The sequence below is a fragment of the Thunnus maccoyii genome, chromosome 7 (genome assembly GCF_910596095.1).
Source record: "Thunnus maccoyii chromosome 7, fThuMac1.1, whole genome shotgun sequence".
Taxonomy (NCBI): domain Eukaryota; kingdom Metazoa; phylum Chordata; class Actinopteri; order Scombriformes; family Scombridae; genus Thunnus; species Thunnus maccoyii.
In genome coordinates, this window is record NC_056539.1 from 33391382 (window position 1) to 33412992 (window position 21611).

General features: G+C 39.1%; 1 long non-coding RNA gene across 1 annotated transcript; it reads left to right on the forward strand.

The window, feature by feature from the left end:
• Positions 1–9897: 9897 nt before the first annotated feature.
• LOC121899816 lies at positions 9898–20355 on the forward strand. Its single transcript, XR_006096784.1, has 3 exons — positions 9898–10323; positions 11141–11303; positions 20197–20355. It is a non-coding gene; the product is annotated as an uncharacterized LOC121899816 (long non-coding RNA).
• Positions 20356–21611: the final 1256 nt, after the last annotated feature.

The window sequence follows — 21611 nt, forward strand, 5'->3', positions numbered from 1 at the left end:
TGTTTTTACGTCTATCAGGCTCTGATTGAGACATTTTTGTGTAAAATAAAACATTTGTCTTCTTTCTGGAGCAACATAAACATCCTGTTCTCTCTTTGTGTTTTTTTCTCTTGGGATTTATATGTTTTTATAATTTTTTAAGGGAATTTTTACATGAATATCTTCATTCTTTTCTGTTGTTGTTGCACTGCTGTGGGCAAGTAAACAAGAAAATGACAATAAACTAAATCTTAAACTATGAGTATTAGAGTTCCCTGCACAGCACACATCTGTAATTGTGACTAAAAGAAAATGGTAAAATAAAGAGAGGCCATGAGAGCAGATTGAGAACTTCAGAAGCTGTAAAGATGTGTGTTGTGAACCCCGGAGAGGAAGAAGGCGACTGAGGTTGGAATCACAGCAGCAGCAGAAGCGGCGTGTTGGAGCCTGGAGTCGGACATCTGTTGGGGGGGTTGGTCAACATATGTTTCCACCGCGCTGTCTTCCCACCAAGATGACATTCTGATGTCCCTCCAATTAAAAAAAAAACCTTGAAAATAACGCAGCTTGGAGAAAAAAAAAAACAAAAACCCACAAAATACAGCGTGTTGATTTTTTAGGTGTTTAGAGTTTGGATGTGTTGGAGGGTTTGGCTCGAGCTGCGAGGTCGTCCCGTCGTCCTGTTTCCACTGAGTTCATATTTATACCACTGACAGACTCTATCAGGTCTCTCCAGCTGTGAAAGAATCCACTTCAACTAGAAATATGAACTTTTTTCCTCTGCGTAGTTTCATGTTCATGTATTTAAGGACAGTAGGAATTCAGAGTTGCTGTATGTTGTTCAGTCAGGCTGATGGATGATCAGGAATACGGTGTTTCTGCTGAATATTTTGAACTTTATATAACTTTAAATTTATCATTATCTACAGTGGATATTAGCATTCAAGTCAGAGTCACTTCTGCAGATATCGGTGTACTTACTGTGCTAATACTGGCCTTGTTTTATGCAATATGTCGCAAAATTAATATACTTGTCAAGCATTTACAGTCACATGATAAAAGTTAAAATCATTTTCATCTATTTCTCACTAATGTTGTGGCCTGAAGTGCAAGATGAGCAAAACCCCAAAAACCTGCAAGTTTGATGTAATTAGGAGGTTGTGACCAGGTTGGAAACACAAACACTCTACTTCCTGTGATTAGTAGGAACTACTGATGCTGGACGATGTTTCACTGTTACTGGTCAGCTTACAAGTACATTTACTCAAGTACTATGTGTTGTATGTTACTTTATACTTCCACTCCACTACATTTATTAAACAGCTTTAGTTAGTAAAGGTGTCTACTATAACAAGCTTTTAAAATACAACACATTGTTAAAGATGAAACCAGTGGTTTCCAACCTTTTTGGCTTTTGACGTCTTACAAAAAGCAGTGTGTAGTCGGGGTCACATTTCACATGTCTATGAGTTGTTAACAGCTCCACCAAATAGTGATTTTTCCCTCTAAACTTCTCACATGCTTTCATTTCAATAAATGTTCAAATGATCCAATATTTCAGCAAAAATCAAAGATTAGAGAAAAAGTCCCATGACTCCTCAAAAAATATCTGCTGACCCTTTGGAGGGGCCCGACCCCTAGGTTGGGAACCACTGGACTAAACTAGCTAACTGTACTTGTAATGGAGTATTTTTACTTTGCTGTATTGGTACTTTTACTGCAGTAAAGGATCTGAGTATTTCTTCCACCTCTGATTTTTAGCTGCTGTCATATAAAACTCTGTCGACTGCTGCAGTAAATAAACAGACAGATGTCATGAATGAGCCACTTGGATTTAATGCAGGTTTATTTTATGATATAAAGGCATGTTTTGGTAGTGAAGAAACAAAAATATTGAACAAGCATTATTTGACACCACAGAGCTGCTAACTATGAAACAGCTGAAATAAACAGTTTCAGACTTTGTGACACAAAAAGAACAAGAGTTTGTAGTAGTTCACCACAACTACAGGATTTATTTTTAAGAGCACAAACAAATGACCCTGCGAGGCAGCTGGATTCACAAGACCACGTGAGAATCCATCGTCAGGCTTCGAGTTATGAGCTTGTAGCCGAATGAAGGGTGGTTTGGACCAATCAGCATCCTGTGAGGAACTACTGGCAGCTACGGGTTTGGTTTAGGTCTGACGACGGTGGAAAGTTAACCTGTGATAGACGATGATAGACGGATGATTCCAAGGACGACGTCTCTCATGGTTCTGTGTAACAAACCATCTGGCGCGTCAGGTTAAAGAACAAATGAGTGACTATAGAAGAACTATAGGAGAAGTCAACGTTGTTCCCAGAAACCTCGACCTCTGTTTGGTCTTATTATCCTCTGATCTGTTCAGATCCGGTCTAATCATCCTCGGATCTCTTTCCAATCTGGTCTCCTTATTTTTCAATATTTTTTCCCACAGGTCAGTTTTTGGACTAATTCAAACTTTACTGCATACCAGATCTGCATTTCTACTCGAGATAAGACCAGTTTTTGGATGCAAAAGTTGGTCGATCGTTACAGATTGATGGATTTACCAGCGACTCTGGTCATGTGATAGTTCCTGAATTTATAAATTGAGGGAAAACTGCTTAAACTGAACTTTAAACTACTGAGCGGTGCAGAATGGAGCTCCACAAAGGACACAGTGGTTGTGTAACTCAGGCAGAGGAACACATTTCTGTCCTCATTTCTCACAGCCTGAGGAAATGGACAAGCTTCATCATCCTGTTGTGATGCATTTGGCCTGAAAATATGGACTTTTATGGAAGTATCCATAAACATGAATATCGAATATGAGAAGTTTTAGAAAGAAAATAAACTTTTTTAAAAAAAAAAGTGCATCAGTGTTAAAAAACCTGTCAGTTGAATTGAAAAACATGATATAAATGTTTCAACATTTCCACCAGTGTTGGTATAATGTGGTCAGATGTTGAAGTATCTGCTCCATCTCTCCACAGTGTTTATCTCGGTCTGGCTGCGGCGGCCTCGGCGTTAAACTGGTTAGTGTGGCGATGTGATTCCCAGTGGCAGGAGGCTCGGACTCGCTGAACCTCGCTGTGGGCCGATCACATTAATTATGTTAAACAGCAGTTAAAGTGAGAGGGGATGGGGGTAGAGGAAGGGGGGGGCGAGCTTCATTGTTTCCCTGAGAAATAAACGGACGAGCCGGTGGCGTCCGCAGATCACAGCCTGCAGTCAGCCGTGACGACGTCCGCACGAGACGCTCGGAGCTCAGGTCGAGTTTTTTTTAAAACACGGTTCGAGGGCAGAAACATTATCATGAATCATTGCCTTTAGAGAGACGCAGGAAGTGTTGTGGCACATTCCAGCTTGTTACATGAAAAAAAAACAACAACAACATGGTAAACAATGTGTTTTCTGCTGAATTTACATACAGAAGCTGCTGAAGGTGAGAGAGGAAGAGACGAGCTGAAATAGACACTCGATGAGCGAGATCGCACACAAATTTACACAAATTATAAGCTTTAAAACAAAAACAACTTCATCCCTGACCAAAAGAGACTACATGTGAAAAAGTTAGAAGGTAAAAAAAAAGAAAGCAAAGGAGAAAACAGTGTGAAAATATCATAACTGACTGTTACAAACTGTCAGAGGTCAAAGCTCAACATTGACAAAAAGACATCATGACTTAGTAAACAAACCAGAATGAAGGTCAGACCAGCATTTATGAAATTTAAAAGCAAATCCAATTAATTCCTAATTAATTGCTGCAGTTGGTAGTTTTGCTTGTAGATGTGAATAATTAAATATATGCTAAGCTTTCGTGTAGATTTGAACAAACAAACATATTCTTGTTGTTCACCAATTGCAAAGCACATTCACAGCAGCGGTGACCTTTAGACGTTGCATTGTCTAATTAAATTAATATTTAACCTTCCTGAGTTTGTGCTGCTCCCCAAAAGTAGCCAAGTATCCTCATAATTATGCTCCTTCTGGACGATTCTGCAAGCAGTGAGTCCTCCGTAAACGTCCAAGTCCTAATTACGACTAGGAACTGTGATTTATGCGACTCGGTGCTTCCTTATACCTAAAAAAGAGCCTGAAAGCCAAACAAGTAGAGACGTCTCAGGTCAGCCAAAGTCCATTCAAGTTCAAGTTGATTAAATCTACACTTACAGGACAGGTGTTATATTGTCAACCCACAGTATTATTAACGCTCACTCCACCAACTCTGTAATCGTAAACCATCTTGAGTTGAAACTTGCTCCCAAGATGTGAACATGATTTTTGTTTTTTATACTTTATGTAAGCTAAGAATGAAAGGGCTTGATAAATGCCGTTATTGTAAAGAAGTCACATGTTTGTGCTGAATTTATTTATTAAATACTGCAAAATTTAGAGAGACATTTAACAGAGAGAGAGAGAGAGAGAGAGAGAGAGAAAGATCACCTTCAATCCCCACATTGTCCTTTGTGTCCCCATCCTCCTCCCTCCCTCCCTCCCTCCTGTAGTCCCCCCCTCTCCCCCATTTTTCCTCCCAGCGTCTCATTTTTCTTTCAGCACTTTATCTGGCTGGCACGGCCCTCTGCCTCATGTTGGGTCTCCTATAGTGACCATTTTCAATTAATGTCTTCATTCATCAGCAGGGGAGCAGTCTAATTCTGGAAGGAGCGGCGGGCGAGCTGACGACCTCATTCTGATACAGTCTTTATTTACAGCGCGGCACAAACTTTACAAGATCAGAAAACTTCCAATAGATTTCAATTTAAAGTTTTACAATAAGTTTGTTTTATGGAGCGCCCCGGTAGCCGAATGATTACTGCGAATGTCTCTGCTTCGATTTCAGTCAGTGACCTTTGTCCTGTCTGCTACATGATGATCCTCTACACAATAAAAATTAATCCTCCAACATGTCTCACTGATAAATCTAATCAACCAAATCTGATCTTAATTGGTTGACTTCAATTAATCGATATTACTTCCTCTAACAATTTTACCCAATTCCACTTGTCATACTAATAATGTAAAATAAGTATGCAGACAAAAAGGTACTATGCCTGCAGTGTACTATCAGGAAACCAACGGACTCTGCAGCACTAAATCTCAATTTCAAATTTGACAACCTTATGAATATTTCAATATTTTATCAATGATTGAGTTCACAAACTGTTTTCTGAGCTGCCACTACTGTGACACATCAGCCTATGTAACACTGATGGTGTCTGCTGATCAAAACCAGGTTACTTAACAGTCTTAATAAAAATCATTTAAGTACTATAACTTTTGCTAAATAGTGGCCACTGTGGTCACAAGTCACACGATTCTCAGAGATGGTGTGGATTCATATTCATAGAACTAAGAGCTTTCTAAGAAGGTCAAAAAATGCTTTAATAAGTGCATACAGTAACTATACTGTATTTACACTGTAGTTATACTGTAGCTATACTATACTTATACTGTAACTATACTGTATTTATATAGTAGTTATACTGTAGCTATACTGTACTTATACTGTAAATATACTGTATTTACACTGTAGTTATACTGTAGCTATACTATACTTATACTGTAACTATACTGTATTTATACAGTAGTTATACTGTAGCTATACTGTACTTATACTGTAAATATACTGTAGTTATACTGTATTTATACTGTAACTATACTGTATTTATACTGTGTTAATACTGTATTTATACTGTAGTTATACTGTAGCTGTACTGTACTTATACTGTAACTATACTGTATTTATACTGTATTAATACTGTAGTTATACTGTAGTCATACTGTAGCTGTACTGTAACTATACTGTGCTTATACTGTAGTTATACGTAGCTATACTGTAACTATATTGTATTTATACTGTATTAATACTGTAGTTATACTGTAGTTATACTGTAGCTGTACTGTAACTGTACTGTAGTTATACGTAGCTATACTGTAACTATACTGTAGTTATACTGTAACCATACTGTATTTATACTGTATTTATACTGTAGTTATACTGTATTTATACTGTAACTATACTGTAGTTATACTGTAACTATACAGTAGTTATACTGTACTTATACTGTAGTTATACTGTAACTATACTGTAGTTATACCGTGGTTGATATGTAACTATACTGTAGTTATACTGTACTTATACTGTAGTTATACTGTAACTATACTGTAGTTATACCGTGGTTATACTACAGTTATACTGTAGTTATACTGTAGTTATACTGCAGTTATACTATCACAATACTGTAGTTATGCTGTAGTTATACTGTAGTTATACTGCAGTTATACTATAACTATACTGTAGTTATACTGTAGTTATACTGCAGTTATACTATAACTATACTGTAGTTATACTGTAGTTATACTGTAATTATACTGTAACTATACTGTAGCTATACTGCAGTTATACTATAACTATACTGTAGTTATACTGTAGCTATACTGCAGTTATACTGTAATTATACTGCAGTTATACTGCAGTTATACTGTAACTATACTGTAGTTATACTGTAACTATACTGTAGTTATACTGTAGTTATACTATAACTATACTGTAGTTATACTGTAACTATACTGTAGTTATACTATAACTATACTGTAGTTATACTGTAACTATATTGTAGTTATACTATAACTATACTGTAGTTATACTGTAACTATATTGTAGTTATACTATAGTTATACTATAACTATACTGTAGTTGTACTGTGGTTATGCTGTAGTTATACTGTACTTATATTATAGTTGTACTGTAACTATACTGTAGCTATACTATAACTATACTGTAGTTATACTGTAACTATACTGTAGCTATACTGTAGTTATACTATAACTATACTGTAGTTATACTGTAGTTATACTATAACTATACTGTAACTATACTGTAGTTATACTATAACTATACTGTAGTTATACTGTAACTATACTGTAGCTATACTGTAGTTATACTGTAGTTATACTGCAGTTATACTATAACTATACTGTAGTTATACTGTAACTATACTGTAGTTATACTGTAGTTATACTGCAGTTATACTATAACTATACTGTAGTTATACTGCAGTTATACTATAACTATACTGTAGTTATACTGTAACTATACTGTAGTTATACTGTAGTTATACTGCAGTTATACTATAACTATACTGTAGTTATACTGTAACTAAACTGTAGTTATACTGTAGTTATACTGCAGTTATACTGTAACTATACTGTAGCTATAGCTATACTGCCTTGTCAGCTGCTGAAGGTTTGAGGACTGGAGATTCAACCATGACGTGATGGCGGCGTGGAAAAGCTGCTGAAAACAACTGTGTGCTTGAAGTCAGACTAAGAAGAGCAGTGGGGGGAAAAACCTGAGCTTATTATACACAAATCACAGCTGAAGATTTCCCATCACAACTGGCAGGCGATCGTATATCAAAGAAGATTCGACAGTATTGTCGTCAAGATGGACAGGCTAATTCAGGCAGCGAGTGCGAGTCGCCGACTTCGACTAAATCAGCAGATGAAAGCCACCTGGCCCCGGCCGGCTGCTGGAGCTGCCTCCAGAGGAACATTTCAAAAGGTAGGAGGAATAAAAGTGAGCTTTCAGGCAGCCCACTCAGGGGAAAGCAGGTATTTTGTGAACTTCAGTTCCAGTCTCTAATCTGCAGTCACAACAAAGGAGGCATTATATGAAGAAGGGGAAATCTTAGATCCAGCTTTCACCCGAACCCCCCCCACACACACACACACACACACACACACACACACACACACACACACACACACACACACACACACACACGTCCAAAAACCACCATTTCAAATTATTGGCCCTCCTCATTACAGGAGATAGAAAGTGGCCAGCCTCCTTCCCTTCTGCACTTGATCCAGCTGACAGTAAATAAGACATTCTTGTGCAGATTCTTTTCCACAGATAACAACAAAGGTTTCACTGGAGGGAAAAGTGTTTCATGCAAATGTGTCCTGTGGTCTGAATAACATCAGTTCTGTAACAGAAGATGCTATAAGTTAAAAGAAATGCAGATGTTTCATTTTAAAAACGTCAAAATCTTTGGCAGTGACTTCATCAGTGAAGGGGTAAAAATACATTTCCTGAGAAAACAGTTTAAATACCCTTCAGGTGGTATCGTTATCTGACAGAAAAGCGTGCAAATATTCCCAAATTGAAGTGATAATAAAGACAAAACTGTGTTCCAGCTGGAGTTTACCCAAAGATTCATCCCAACTGCAGCATAATCATAACATTTGTTGTATGTTTGCATAATTTGAAATTGTTGAAAGGGGTATTTTTTAAAATGGAGCTAGGCTAGCAGGCAACCATGCTTCGTCTCTGTGCTAAGCTAGACTAAACATGTCCTAGACCTGTCTCAGTGGTGGACACAGATAAAACTGATGTCTATCTGAAACATCTGAACCCAGAGCAGACAGAACAAGCTCCTAAAACACATTTCTTTAATGCATCCTGTGTATGTATTTTATGTAGCCGTTTTGTGTGGGAGCCTCCAGGAAGTGCTCCAGGCTTTGAAGCCAATTGGATATAGTGGCCAAACCGTGGAATTAAAACTTCCGGGTCTGCCTTGGGCCCAAAAGCATTTTTCCTGCTCACAATCATGGGAAAAGGAGCAGCTGTAAAATGGTGGATACATTCTTTTGAGCGTCACAACCACCGTGAAATGACTTGCTTCACTATGAGAATTTGATCCATTCGGTCCGATGACATTTGGAAAGTCTAGAAGAACCGAGGATTAAATTATTTTATCCCTGTTGAAGTGAGTGAAGGGCTAGTTTCTACTGAGCATGCTCTATGGGCCCAACGATCAGGAAGCATGAGCAACATCTGGTTATTTCTTTACAGTGATAAGCGGCTTTTTTGGCTTCATGTACCACTGAGCAACTTTCATAAGAATGAACGGAGCCTCGCCTCCAAACGATGATCCAGTTCTCTTCATACATCCATGATGACCACATGTTGTCGTGATACTCCTTGAACACAGATTAACAGTTGGAGGTAACGCACAATGCAACAGCAAAACAAAGGGAAGAGGCCTGCTGGCTAGCAAACGTAATAACGCAAGTTTTTAAATATTAAATATCAGTTGAGCAAATGGCATGAAAGGCCCCGAAGATACAAAGATGTGTGAGACAGTTAATTCGAAAGTAGCTTATATGGCTACCTTGTGTGGTAGTTAGCCACATGAAGTAACTAGCTGCAAAGTTTCTTTGCTGGTGTTTTAATGTATAACACAGCAAACAACAGCTGTCTCATTAACTAGCTAGCTTATCAAGCAAACATTAACCGCATAAGCAAGCTAGCTGCACAGTTTCCTAGCCAGGTTATATAGCAAACTTTAGCCCATTAACAATTCCTAGCTAATGCCTTGATAGCGTTGTGAAGTGGGAGATATTTCGAGCGCCCCTGGTTCCAGTATTAAAAATCCCGTCCGTGTTTCTCTCAGACTGTCAGTGACTCAGTTTTCTCTCTTCTACAGTTCGGATCAACATGAAAGGTGCATTTCAGCAACAAACAGCCAATCACAGAGCTTCAAATTTGGTAATGTGCGTCGCTAACAGTGGGCAGAAGCTAAAGATTATGATGTTGAGAAAACCTATTTTAGACCAAAGTGTAAATAATGTAAACTGGCGCCAGAATATAAACCTGTAGGATCGTTACATTATCCAGGAGAGTCCTGAGTCTCTACGTTCAGTAACATCAAGGAGATCAATTAAAGAAACATTTGAAATGAGGAAAAACACTTCAGCAATCAGCGTCCTCTCACACTTAACAACTCTTTAACATAGCAAACAGCAGCTGTCCATAGGGTCTCATTGATTAGCTAGTTTATATAGCAAACATTAGACACATAAGCAAGCTAGGTAGCTTATGTGGATACCTCAAATGGGACACGTTAGCTACATAAGTAAGCTAGCTGCACACTTTGTGGCTTGTGGGTTAATGGTAAAATATAGTAAACATCTGCTGTCCATCTCCTTTAGTAACATTTTACAGCAGCAGTGGTTTAATTGTTCCTTGTCTCATTGTTTTAATACTGTAATGAAATACAGAAATGAAACTTGCAGACGTCCCAGAGGATCCACGACTTGGAACCCTTCTGATTTTGGACCCTTTCTCTGTGGATGCTGCTTCAAGAAGACATGGCTCTATCCACTGTGTTGGAAAATAAACCGATGGAACTATCAGCACACAGCAGCCTGAAGCTTCAGCTCACACAGATTGACCCTCCTTCATTCTGGATACTGGCTGCCAGTCAATATCCCTCTCGGTCAAAATGGGGCAATCAAATTTCGGTTGCCTTTCACCACCACGTATTTATGTGAGTCAGAGTTTTCCATTGTGACTGTCACAAAATCAAATGCAAGGAACAAACTGAAAGCAACTTGGAATGCTACTCTGCGTATCAGTTTCTCACCCGTCCCACCACGACTTGATCTCATTATTTTCCACAAGAGAACCCAAAGTGTCTCACTGAGGGTTAGCAGAATATTTATTTATTACAGCCCAGTTTATTTTTTCTCCTTTTTGTGTCATTCCTCATTTATTTGGGAAGGTGGGCCTGAAGTTATAAAAGGTTGATAACCTCTAAGCTATCTAACCTTTGCTGTGGATGGAGAATCTCTGTTACATGGTAGTGATGTCAAAGCAAAAGTATTGTGGAAAGATGTTTCGATGCCTCGCTTCACCACGCCAAAAATCATGTGACCACCTCAAACAAGGCCTCGTTATGCTTCTCTGTCTGGACCAGAGCTGTAGACAAGATAACATCAATGAAAGCAGTGGTTATGTAGATGTTTGGTTCTGTGATTTTGTGTTTATTTGTGGACAAATCTCTTGAAAACTACAAATATTTATTGGGCTCATTGTGTGTTGATATGAATGTATATATGAGCTCCCTCACTGGTGGTTTAGTCAGCTCCAGGTAGTAACTGTTAGTGTATATGAGGCTGATTGTGTGATTTTCCTGCAGCAGTGTGTCATTTAACAAGCAGGCGGGAAGACTGAAAAATACTCAAATCCCACTATAGAGCAGAACAATCATCTTTTACTGTTATCACCCATAATATTAAAAATGCATGTTGATTTTCTACAAGCGTTTGATAAGCGAGCAGCTGATTTCTGGCTTCTCGACGCAGGTGAAAGCTCCACTTTGCAGAGAAACTATGGCGAAGCGTTTGTTGTCTTGCTGCTGGCCGAGGCTCTCGCGTGCTGGCTGGAGAAACGCTGCAGAGCTGCCAGGTCGAGCGGCGCTGCCAGCCGCCGTCTCTCAAGCCAGAGACGCCGCTTCGGCCTGAGAGGGTAAGAACCTCAAAAAGCTCCGTCAATATTGATTTAAGGGTGTTTTAATTGATGTCTCATCCTCTCTGTGTGTCGTTACAAAGAACATCAGTCCTGCATCTTTCACAGAGATGGGGAACATCAAATTCATTTTACCTTTATAGTTTTCTCTACTTACAGTTAATATAACTTTACTGAACAGACAGAAATGAACAGAAACAGAAGTCAATACACCACGAGGCACATTGGTTAGATAATTGAATTTACTTTTACAATTTAACTGCAATCCTGCAGGTTTATTGCATGTCATCTTGTGTAGAATGAGTCTAATAAAATGTTGGTGTTAATCTGTATAATATCAGTCCTGCAGGATGTCAGATTGTTCGGTTAATGTGGGCTGAATCGTAGCACTATGATGGAAACTGTCATCAGCTCCTTTCATCCATCTGCACCGCTCATATGTTTTGAAAATGTGGCAACACTATAAAAAGTCTTTAGCCATTTTTTTTTTCTTTATATAAAAATGGTCGCATTATTTCATGCAGTGTGAGAATTTGACTTGAAATTTCAGACATATCGGTGTCTTACAGTGAGATCTATGAGCACAGTTTTGTGTTTAATGACCAATGTTTGTCTCACAACTGTCGACCTTTGTCTGGAACAACCAAAAATCACAGTATGTAGGAGCCTTTACTACACATATATCCCATATATCCCATAGATATATAATGTGGGTCAACTTTTAAAAGGGAAATATGAAGAGGGGAATCAGGATCATTTCCTGGGGATGGAGGAGACGGGTCCCCCTCACATTTCAAATCCTTTATCTGTCATCATTACTTCTACAGTTTAGTGACTTATTAGATTTTCTCTGAACAGATTCTTCTGACTGTCCAGCTGTCGAAAAATCTAGATGACAGAAAAGAGGCGGCGATAAAAACGCCCATCTGAGTCGCTGTCAGTCATTACTGTGAGCTCACCACAATAAACCAGTTATAAATTAAAAGGGGATTTCGTTGCCCTGAGTTTTACCTGTCAGGCTACTACCTGACTGACTGATAGGAGGTTGTACCTGCAGCCAGAGAGGAAGACACTGTGAACTCCTCTTCTTCACATTTTACAGGTTAAAACAAACGTCATGTAATCTCTTGTTTTTTTTAAAGTGCTAGAATTGAACAATCAAATATTATAGATTAGATATAATAGATAATAAAATATATATATAATATAATCATAAAGTATCAATGAAGACTAAATGTAATTTTTAAGTAGAGTTGTCAAAGTGTGTCAAAACTACAGTAATTTACATTTCTACTTTTTTATTTTGTATATATTGTGTTAATTTTTAAAACACACACACATAAAAAAAACAACAACAATAAAAAAAATCATGACAGCAACATGTAACAACATACATGTAAAGACTAATATAATCCAGTATTAAGAGGATACAGAAGAGAAAAAAAACAGGAATTTTACTCAGTTTTTATAAGATGGGATTCACTGTGAAGGTTAATCCTCCCCTCTGTAGAAAGTCTGAAATTTCATATGGTTAATGAACTAAAACTGGTTGCCAAATTTTTAAAAAAAAATATGTGTTATTTCCCTTTAAAGTAGCAGCGAGGCTTTCTATTGGTTAAACATTATAATAATAATAATTCTCTGAACCACTGGATTACTGTTGGAGGTTTGTCTTTGACTTTACTGTAAAGGGTTAATTTTTATTAGACTGACATTAATGTGGAAAGCACAATATGACATATTTCATAATGTATTACTTTCTAGATGTATATAACTATTTAAAATACCAGAAATAGCATCCACATACGTTGAACAACCTTTGACCTTTGACCCTTTTTGTCTGAAACCAAACCGACGTTCTTCTTTGTTGCTTTGTTCGTCTTCTTCTCCGCTGACACAGAGGAATGTGGAGTGCGGAGGGATGTAGAACCTTTAACATGCTGTTAGAGCGTCGCGGCGTGTTTGGCGGTGAACGCAGAGGAACCCTGTCGGTCCGGCGGGAAGGGGACGAGGTGGAGGAGGGAGGTTCGGGTGTTTTGAAAAAGCAGGGTGTGGGGGAGGTGGGGAGGGGGGTGTTGTCAGTGTATGTAGGAGGAATCCTGGCTGTCAGAGGACATGAGGATGACAGGCTTGGCCGCCACTCGCCGCCACTCTTCCTGATCGGCTGTGATGTGCCAAGATGGACATCAGCACAGCCGGGGTCTCTCTGGCTACCAGCCCCGCCTGTCCGCTCAAATGCCAACACATATTGCACAATATCTTGTTTTAGGGGGAAGAACCGCGGCACTTTTGGCATCAGGCGTCCGCCTCGCCGTCACTTGGCTGCCGTTCCTCGTGTCTTCGGGGCCTTTTTTTGGAGGAGAGCTGCGCCGCCTCTGTGTGTTTTTCTATGAGCAGAAAGCGCCGAACAAATCACTCCAAAACTTTAATGTTCGGCGCCAACGTGACCGTCAGCCCTCACCCGGCAGAATTGATGAGTGCCTTCTGATAATCCATTAAGACGTGGCTAAAGGTCGGCGAGTATAAATAGCCTTCAAGGACGCTGCGTGGAATCATCAGAGGGAAATCAAACTGAAGAGGACACGCAGGCAAACTGCTCATTAATCTGCAACATGAAGGTGTTTGTCTGCTATTAAACATGTTTGTCAGGTGACAAAATAACAGAAACACCTGAACTTTTCAGACTTATGACACCATTTCCCAAATTTCCATTGATACTAAGATTTACAAGTTATAATGTAAATATTAGTATGTTAGTATTACATGCTGTTGTATATTCTATTGCTCCAAATATGTAATTATCACATATTCTCTTTTTTAATATTTTTTACTTCACTCTCTATACTGACACTATGTAAAAGGCATAAAATGCTCAAAAAATAGTATTTTAAAAAAACATGAATTATTTATGTAAATGTATTAAATCAACACCTTCTGTTTGGAAACATAAAATGATATTAAAGATGCACAATGATTTATTTAGGACTGAATACATGATGTTTAGATTTCAGACATGCTGCTCTTTACTTTGGACTTTATTTGCAAAACCTGTGACTTTTATTTGTTACTTTTATTTTTCCTTTGTGACTCGCAAAACAATAATTATGAACCTTTTGAATTTAAGTATTAAATTTGATAGTTCTGAGTCTTCAATATCAAAACAAAAAATGCACCAAAAATCAAAAATCACAGAAAATTTTTAACATTAATACACTTAAATCATGAGAGTTAAACAGGCCTGTATCTGTTAATAATGATCAGATATACAGATGCATATTTAACCAGGTTGCATGTGAATATACTTTACATTTATGATGTCAAAACATAAACTGGGGTTTTAAGATCCATGTTGTGCTTTTGTCACAGTGACAGAAGTGTTTGCTGTTGGACCGAGATGCTGACACTCTATGAAGAGCTCAGCAGATGAACGTTCAGGCTGTGAAGTGCAGTTCAGTGATAATCGACTGTTTTTCAGTGTTTCTGGATGAACAAAATAAAAAAAAAAAACAACAACAACCTCCAAACACGTCATCCAGGCAGGAAGAACGAGCCGAGCTCACAAACGCGTCCAAGCTCGCCACCGAGCGGTTTGATCGAACGTCTTGGCTCTGAGTGACGGAGAGGCAGATGGTGCTCATGGCTGACGCTCAAAACCCTCTCTACACACACACACACACACACACACACACACACACACACACACACACACACACACACATGCAGCCCTCCACTCAGGTCCATGTTGTCTGCCAGCCCTCTGGGCTCTGTGGCTGCCTCTACATTCACCATTCAATATGTTAGGACAACACACACACACACACACACACACACACACACACACACACACACACACACACACACACACACGCAGTAGTGTAGCAGCTGGTTGTACAGTGGAGGTGTCAGCTCTGTTGTGTGGAGACTCTCCACTAGAATATATTAACCTCAGTGGTTCACTTTATTCCACAGAGTCTCTGCAGTGACAGACTGTTACTGTTCAGAGCTCCTATTGGTGGAATCTTCACATTTTATTGACCTCATGTGCCCCGCCCCTTTTTTAAAATCTGTTCCACTTCCTGTTTTGTCTCTTAACTTCCTGTTCTTCTTGCTGCTGCAGTAAATACAAGTCAAAAGTCTGAGTCCTGATTGGTTCACACAGCCTGCCCACGTTCACATATTCGAGGAGGTCATGTGACCCGGCAGCAGCGCAGATATCGGATTAAAAAGACCGTCATTGGTGCAAAGATATGTTCAGCTAGCTTACCGCTAGCTTACCGCTAGCTTAACGCTAGCTCAGGCAGCTACTTTTGTGCTGTTCGTGTGGGGAAACTTTAGGTTCTTGTTGGGGAGGTTGAGGCAAGAAAAAATATATTGTTTACTGGACTCAGTGTCGGCTTTACAAACACCAAACAGGCTTTATAAGTAGAGAGTTTGTGCCGCGGGTGGGGAGAGGGGAAACCAGAGCTCAGCACCCTTGATGAGCGAATTATTGGTGAATTCCTCCTGAGAAGTGACAGAGATGGAAGATGAAAAAGAAAAGAGAGTCTGAAAAGAGAGTAAACCAAATGTCTTCAAGTTGTGTGTAAACATTTATTAACACAAACATATGAGACATTATTGTTTTTAGTCGCTGCGTTTCCTCTTGCTTCTCAACCCTCCAGCAGCCGTTTCATCACAGATGCAAGTTGCCAAGAACTTAAAAGAAATAAGAAATAATCTTTGCAACTCTTATTATTTTACTATTAGTAACACTATATACTGTGTAGCCTCCTCTTGATCAATATCTTGCACATCCATCCCATTCCCTTCTGTTTAATATTTAAAATTTAAACCTGTCAGCTGCTCCTCTCACCCAGAATATATTTAACATTTTTCTTTTGTGAATTCATTCTTTTTTTATATTATTTTAGGATTACTTAAGTTTTGTGTATTTTTGTGTACATCTAAGACTGCTGCATATGTGCTTCTGATTCTGATCAGCTGTGCACTGAAAGATCTACTTAATAAATGGTGTTATGTTTATCCATACGTCGTGTTTTTACAAGTGTCACATCACATCTACACACCAGCACACGGCAGCAACGGATTTCCTCTCAGTTTGTATATTATCATCCTGAATCATGTTTTTCTGTGTGTGCACTCCAGACAGTATCAATCAAACAGCTGTTTGTTTATTTGATCTTTTTTTTTTTGCAAGTGAACTCTTCATATAATACGTGAGAGTTAATATTTCAATTTATTTTACACAATCGTATCAGTTTCACACCGTTTCTCACGTTTCATTTTTCTGTCATCGGAGTCGTAGTTTCTCATTTCTCCAGTTTATGTGTGTACACATGAGAACCAAACACTCTCCTGTCTGTTTGTTCATAAATCCCAAAGATTGTTTAGAAAGTGGCAAACAGCTTCTTTTGTGCATAAGGAACGTTATAAATGAGGCCCCTGATCTCTGATTGGCTGGCAGGTGGCTGTTAAAATCATATATATGACATCAAAATTAGTTCATGGCTGTGTCTGATATTGTTCCCTATATATTATATAATGCACTATATGTTTATTTTCCTCTCTTTTTATTTGTGTTTATTCATTATTTGTATAGTTTTGTTATGTTTATATTTCTCATAGTAAAGTATTGATAAAAATATATATTTTTTGGTATCAACACCTCTGTTCTTGTAATGATTCCAGTTTCAAATGGCAGCCAGCACACTTTCCCCTCTTTGGTATTTGTATGATCACCTGATAAACGACTGAGATGATCAATCGATTATGGAAGCCGTCGTCCTTTAATTCATCGTCGGGCCTCCAGTGTCCAGATGTAGATGAGCAGCAGCGTCTGCAGCTGACAGCAGAGATGTTTTCTTCTCTGTTGGAGAACAATGAAGTCATTATTGCACTGATTTCTTTCTCCTGCTCAGTAAACCAGATGCCTGGATGATCTGCGTGTGTTTCTAATCGTTGGAGCACGTGTCCAGCAGGTCCTTATTACTGCCTGCAGGCTGCGTTCAGGACACACAGGAAAGATCCGTACATTGGAGCGTTCGTCTCTTAAATACAGTAACTCGGAGTGACGTTATGACATATATGTCTTACTACTACTTATTACTAATACTACAGTAATTTAGTAAGTTTTCTTGTTATATCAACACACCAACTTATGATGTTATGACAAGAAAAGTTTATTGTTTTAATGAGATAATTCAGTATGATATAAAAATATGATGAGATGGAAAGGCTTCTTATTATAACGAGAAACTGAGCAATGTGCTGCTTTTCATCCCCTGAGGACGATGAAATATAAATATAAATATATAAATATATTTGATTATAGTTTCCTCATGTTGCAGAGTCAGTGTGCTTTGGAAGTAGCTTCAGCTGACTTTGTACGTCTCTTATCAGTAACATTACTGTCAGTGCTCTGTCCTCATCATGGTACCGTCTTACCTCAACAGTGAGGATGATTTTACTGAAGCTTGTTTCACACCACAAATCTTCAGTGGTCTGACATTTTCTTTTTTTTCTCTGTCGATGTTTCAAAGTGAAATTGGGAAATGTACTTATATAAACTATATAAACGTTACCCCGTAACACAAAGCCTCATCACAGTGTGCACACATAAGCCTGTATGTAAAGATGGACGTCAGTGAGATGTGACGTCACCCGTTTTGAAGGCGAGAGTTGGAGCTTATAGTTGACGCCATCTTTTCTGTTTGGAGTCAGGACCTCCTACATACAGGAGTGCAGGGTGGCGTCTCGGACCCAAGCTGAAATACTGTGACAACAGTCGGACTCGGACTGTCAATCAACACCCACACGACAAACTAAAGATGTCCAAACACCATTTTTTCCTTCCCGATACTGATTTCGATTCCTGAACTTACATATCAGCCGATGCAGAGTACCGATCAGATACTGTTGCGTTAAAGAAAAAATTGAACAGCTGTATACTATTAACCCTGTATAGATATAATATTATTTCTATCTTTGGTGTGATGTGTCTTCAAATGCTTTATAAGATTACTGGTGTTGAAATTGGCACCACTAGTGGCACCCCTCGAAACAAAGCCTTGCATACTGGACACGTTGCCTTTTTACTGGTGGGACTCTCCAGTGTAAGATAGCTAACGGCTAACGTTACACTAATTACCGGAGATCAATAGTTTTGGAGCAGCAAAGAAGAACTTTTATCTGGATGTGAAACTACTTTAAAGTTTTTTAATAAATTATGTGTTATTGGATCGGTGCATAGATTTACGTACTCGCAGACATCAGCTACTACAACAGCTGAAATATACGCGACGCATCACGACGGCGAGGCAGAGCGGGTTCTTACCTGCTACAGACTCCATCTTTGTAGCTGTGGTTTCGTGCCAGCCATGTTTTCTGAGGAGATTTCAAGTAGGATACTTTGGAAAATGTGTAAGTAAAGCATTTGTCACTTAAAGTTTTACAAAAATAGGACCTGTCTACTTGTGTGCTGTAAATTTATTTTCATAAGTGCGTTCAGCTGTGTGTTGACGAGTGTAGGGTTATCATATAGATGATCAGCATCACTGCGTGCATATTGATTTTTTCCGAGTGATAAAGCAGTTGGTGATGCAGGTTTGGAAACGTTGGCCATATGAACTGATACTGAATTAATTAACTAGATCGTTTTAATTACAGGATCATAGATACACATTGATTTGATTGATTTATTTTAATGTGCAATGTAAAAAACAAACACACAGCTTGCACTGCTGCGTCGCTTTGCCTCTGGAACAATGAGGTATTTATTTTTTATTATTATATTTTATTATTATATTATCATTTGAAACAGATTGCAGTAGACCAGCTGCATAAAACTACAGATGAGCAGCACTACGCCCTCTTCAGTTTATTATAATGGACGCGCTCTGCTGCGGCCATGCTGCAACAGACATAGACACAAACAGCCATCAGTTCTGTAGCTTTGGTTGCTAAGGTGGTTGCTAAGGTGTTTCCATGTGTTGTTCAGCTCCAACATGTACAGATGGATTTGAGAAGTTGACATTTGGAGTAAAGAAGGAGAAAAAGAAGTGAAATCCTGCTACTATAATTTGTTTACGTAGCCTCCGGAGCTGGAGGAAGCTTCCTGAAGCTGACCAATCAGAACAGAGTGGGCTCATCAGGAGGCGGGGCCTTAAAGAGACAGGAGCTAAAACGGCCTGTTTCAGACAGAGGCTGAACTGAGGGGCTGCATAAAGGACCAGTAGAAGATAAATAAGGAGTTTTTAACTGGAAATCATGCAAAGATATTCCAGTAGAGCCCCAGAATATAAACATAGAGCTGGAAATGTGCAGAATATTTCCCCTTTAAACATCGCAGCCCCTTGCATTGTTTTAACACAGGGCTGTTTTCAGTCTGGATACAGTCTTACTCTTATAGTCTGTTTTCTGATATGTGTTGGTTCTCAAACCCTCAGACTGTGAACGCCTGTAAAAATGTTCTCTGAACATTCCTTCAAAGTGTCACCTCGGTGTTGCAGAGCTCCAGCACGAACGCAGTTAAGTCACATCTCACAGGAAATTACAAATGACATGTTCTTGTCACCAGCAGCATTAGTGTTCTCTGGATCGTGGGTCAACGAGGAGATTCAGCCAGAATCAAAAACACAAGAAAACACATCAAGGAGGTTAAACAGCTCAGATTCAGTCCAGTGAACCAGTGAATCTTCTCCCTCTGATCTCATTCACTTTCTGTGTCAGATGGTCCCAATTCCTCAGCAGCCCCTGAGCGTAATCAGTTCCTGTTGTGCATTTCAAAGCTATTTGGCCTATTTACACTTCATACTGTACAATATATATGTTGACAGCAGCAGAAATAAAGGAGGATGTATGGTATTTATTTCTCTGTGTGGTTCTCCCTCTGCAGTCTCAACCACCTGGAACACAAAGGCATCTGACAGCAATCAGGACAAGAGGGAAAATGCATGAAAACAAACACTCTTGTTTGGAGCGGAGGCTTCCTGGCTTTTGTCAAATGCTCCGTTTGAGCGATCCTCTAATGTTCTGCAAGTGCAGATGCTAAACATTTAAAATTAGAGGAAGAACAACAAGAAAATACACAGGAGACGACTCGAACAAGATCTTCTGGACAGAGTGTGGAGGAGGAGAACAACAACAACACACACACAAAAAAAAAGACAAAAGGGTCATTTAATATGGCTGATGTGGTGACTGTGGCGGTGGAAGGACAGCTGGCGAGCTACTTGGGGAAGCGTTCCTGTGAATGTGTCTTCATGTGGACACTTTGGCTTCACTGAGCTTCAGTGGGACGGACGGGGCGGGCGGGTGGATGGATGCAGCGCTGGGTGGCAGGGTGCTGCTGCTGCTGCTGCTGCTGCGACGCCCACGGGCGCCGCCGTGCTCCACAAAGAGGAGGGGAAAGGGAAAACAGATGTTGACAATCAGGTCTTTTCTTTCTCTCTCTCTCTCTCTCTCTCTCTCTCTCTCTCTCTCTCTCTCTCTCTGGTTAGCAAGAGGAAGGAAGTGAAATGCACATATTTGGGTAAGTTATTGGATTTTGGGGATAAATTGGAGAAACGTGTCGAGGCTCGTTCCGCTGACAGGATCCTGATGGCGTTTGGCTGATTGATGCGTCAACATGCCGACGGGAATTTATGTTGAAAACGTTGTTACAAGCTTCTTGTTTATCTGCAGACAATCACTGTAATAATTCACTTAACTGTCAATATTAATACATTATTATAGATTTTTATAATTTATTTATTTTTAAACATTATTTTTTGTCACAGGTGAGCTACTTTTTTGTCAAACACACTTTTTTTTTTAGATATTTTTGTATTTTTTTTCCCTCAGAACTATGTATTTGTATCTGTTGATGAAGCCTCGCAGTTCCTAAATAATCCTGTAATTTCTAAATTATATACATTTATATAAAATAAATAAAAAAGAAACCATTTAAAGATTTACATTCAATGTTACATGTAACAGTGTTGCGCAGTAACGTGTTACAGTAATAATATTACTGTCCCCAGTAACAAGTAGTGTAAAGGATTATAAATCATTATATTACAGTCACAGGTAGGTTATCTTATGATGATGTGTACGTGCGGCAGGTCACGACAGCTACCAGCCAAAAAGCTAAATGGAGGATGAGGATGAGGATGGAGGATGAGGATGAGGATGAGGATGAAGGATGGAGGATGAGGATGGAGGATGAGGATGAGGATGATGGATGAGGATGAGGATGAGGATGAGGATGAGGATGAGGATGAAGGATGAGGATGAGGATGAGGATGAAGGATGAGGATGAGGATGAAGGAT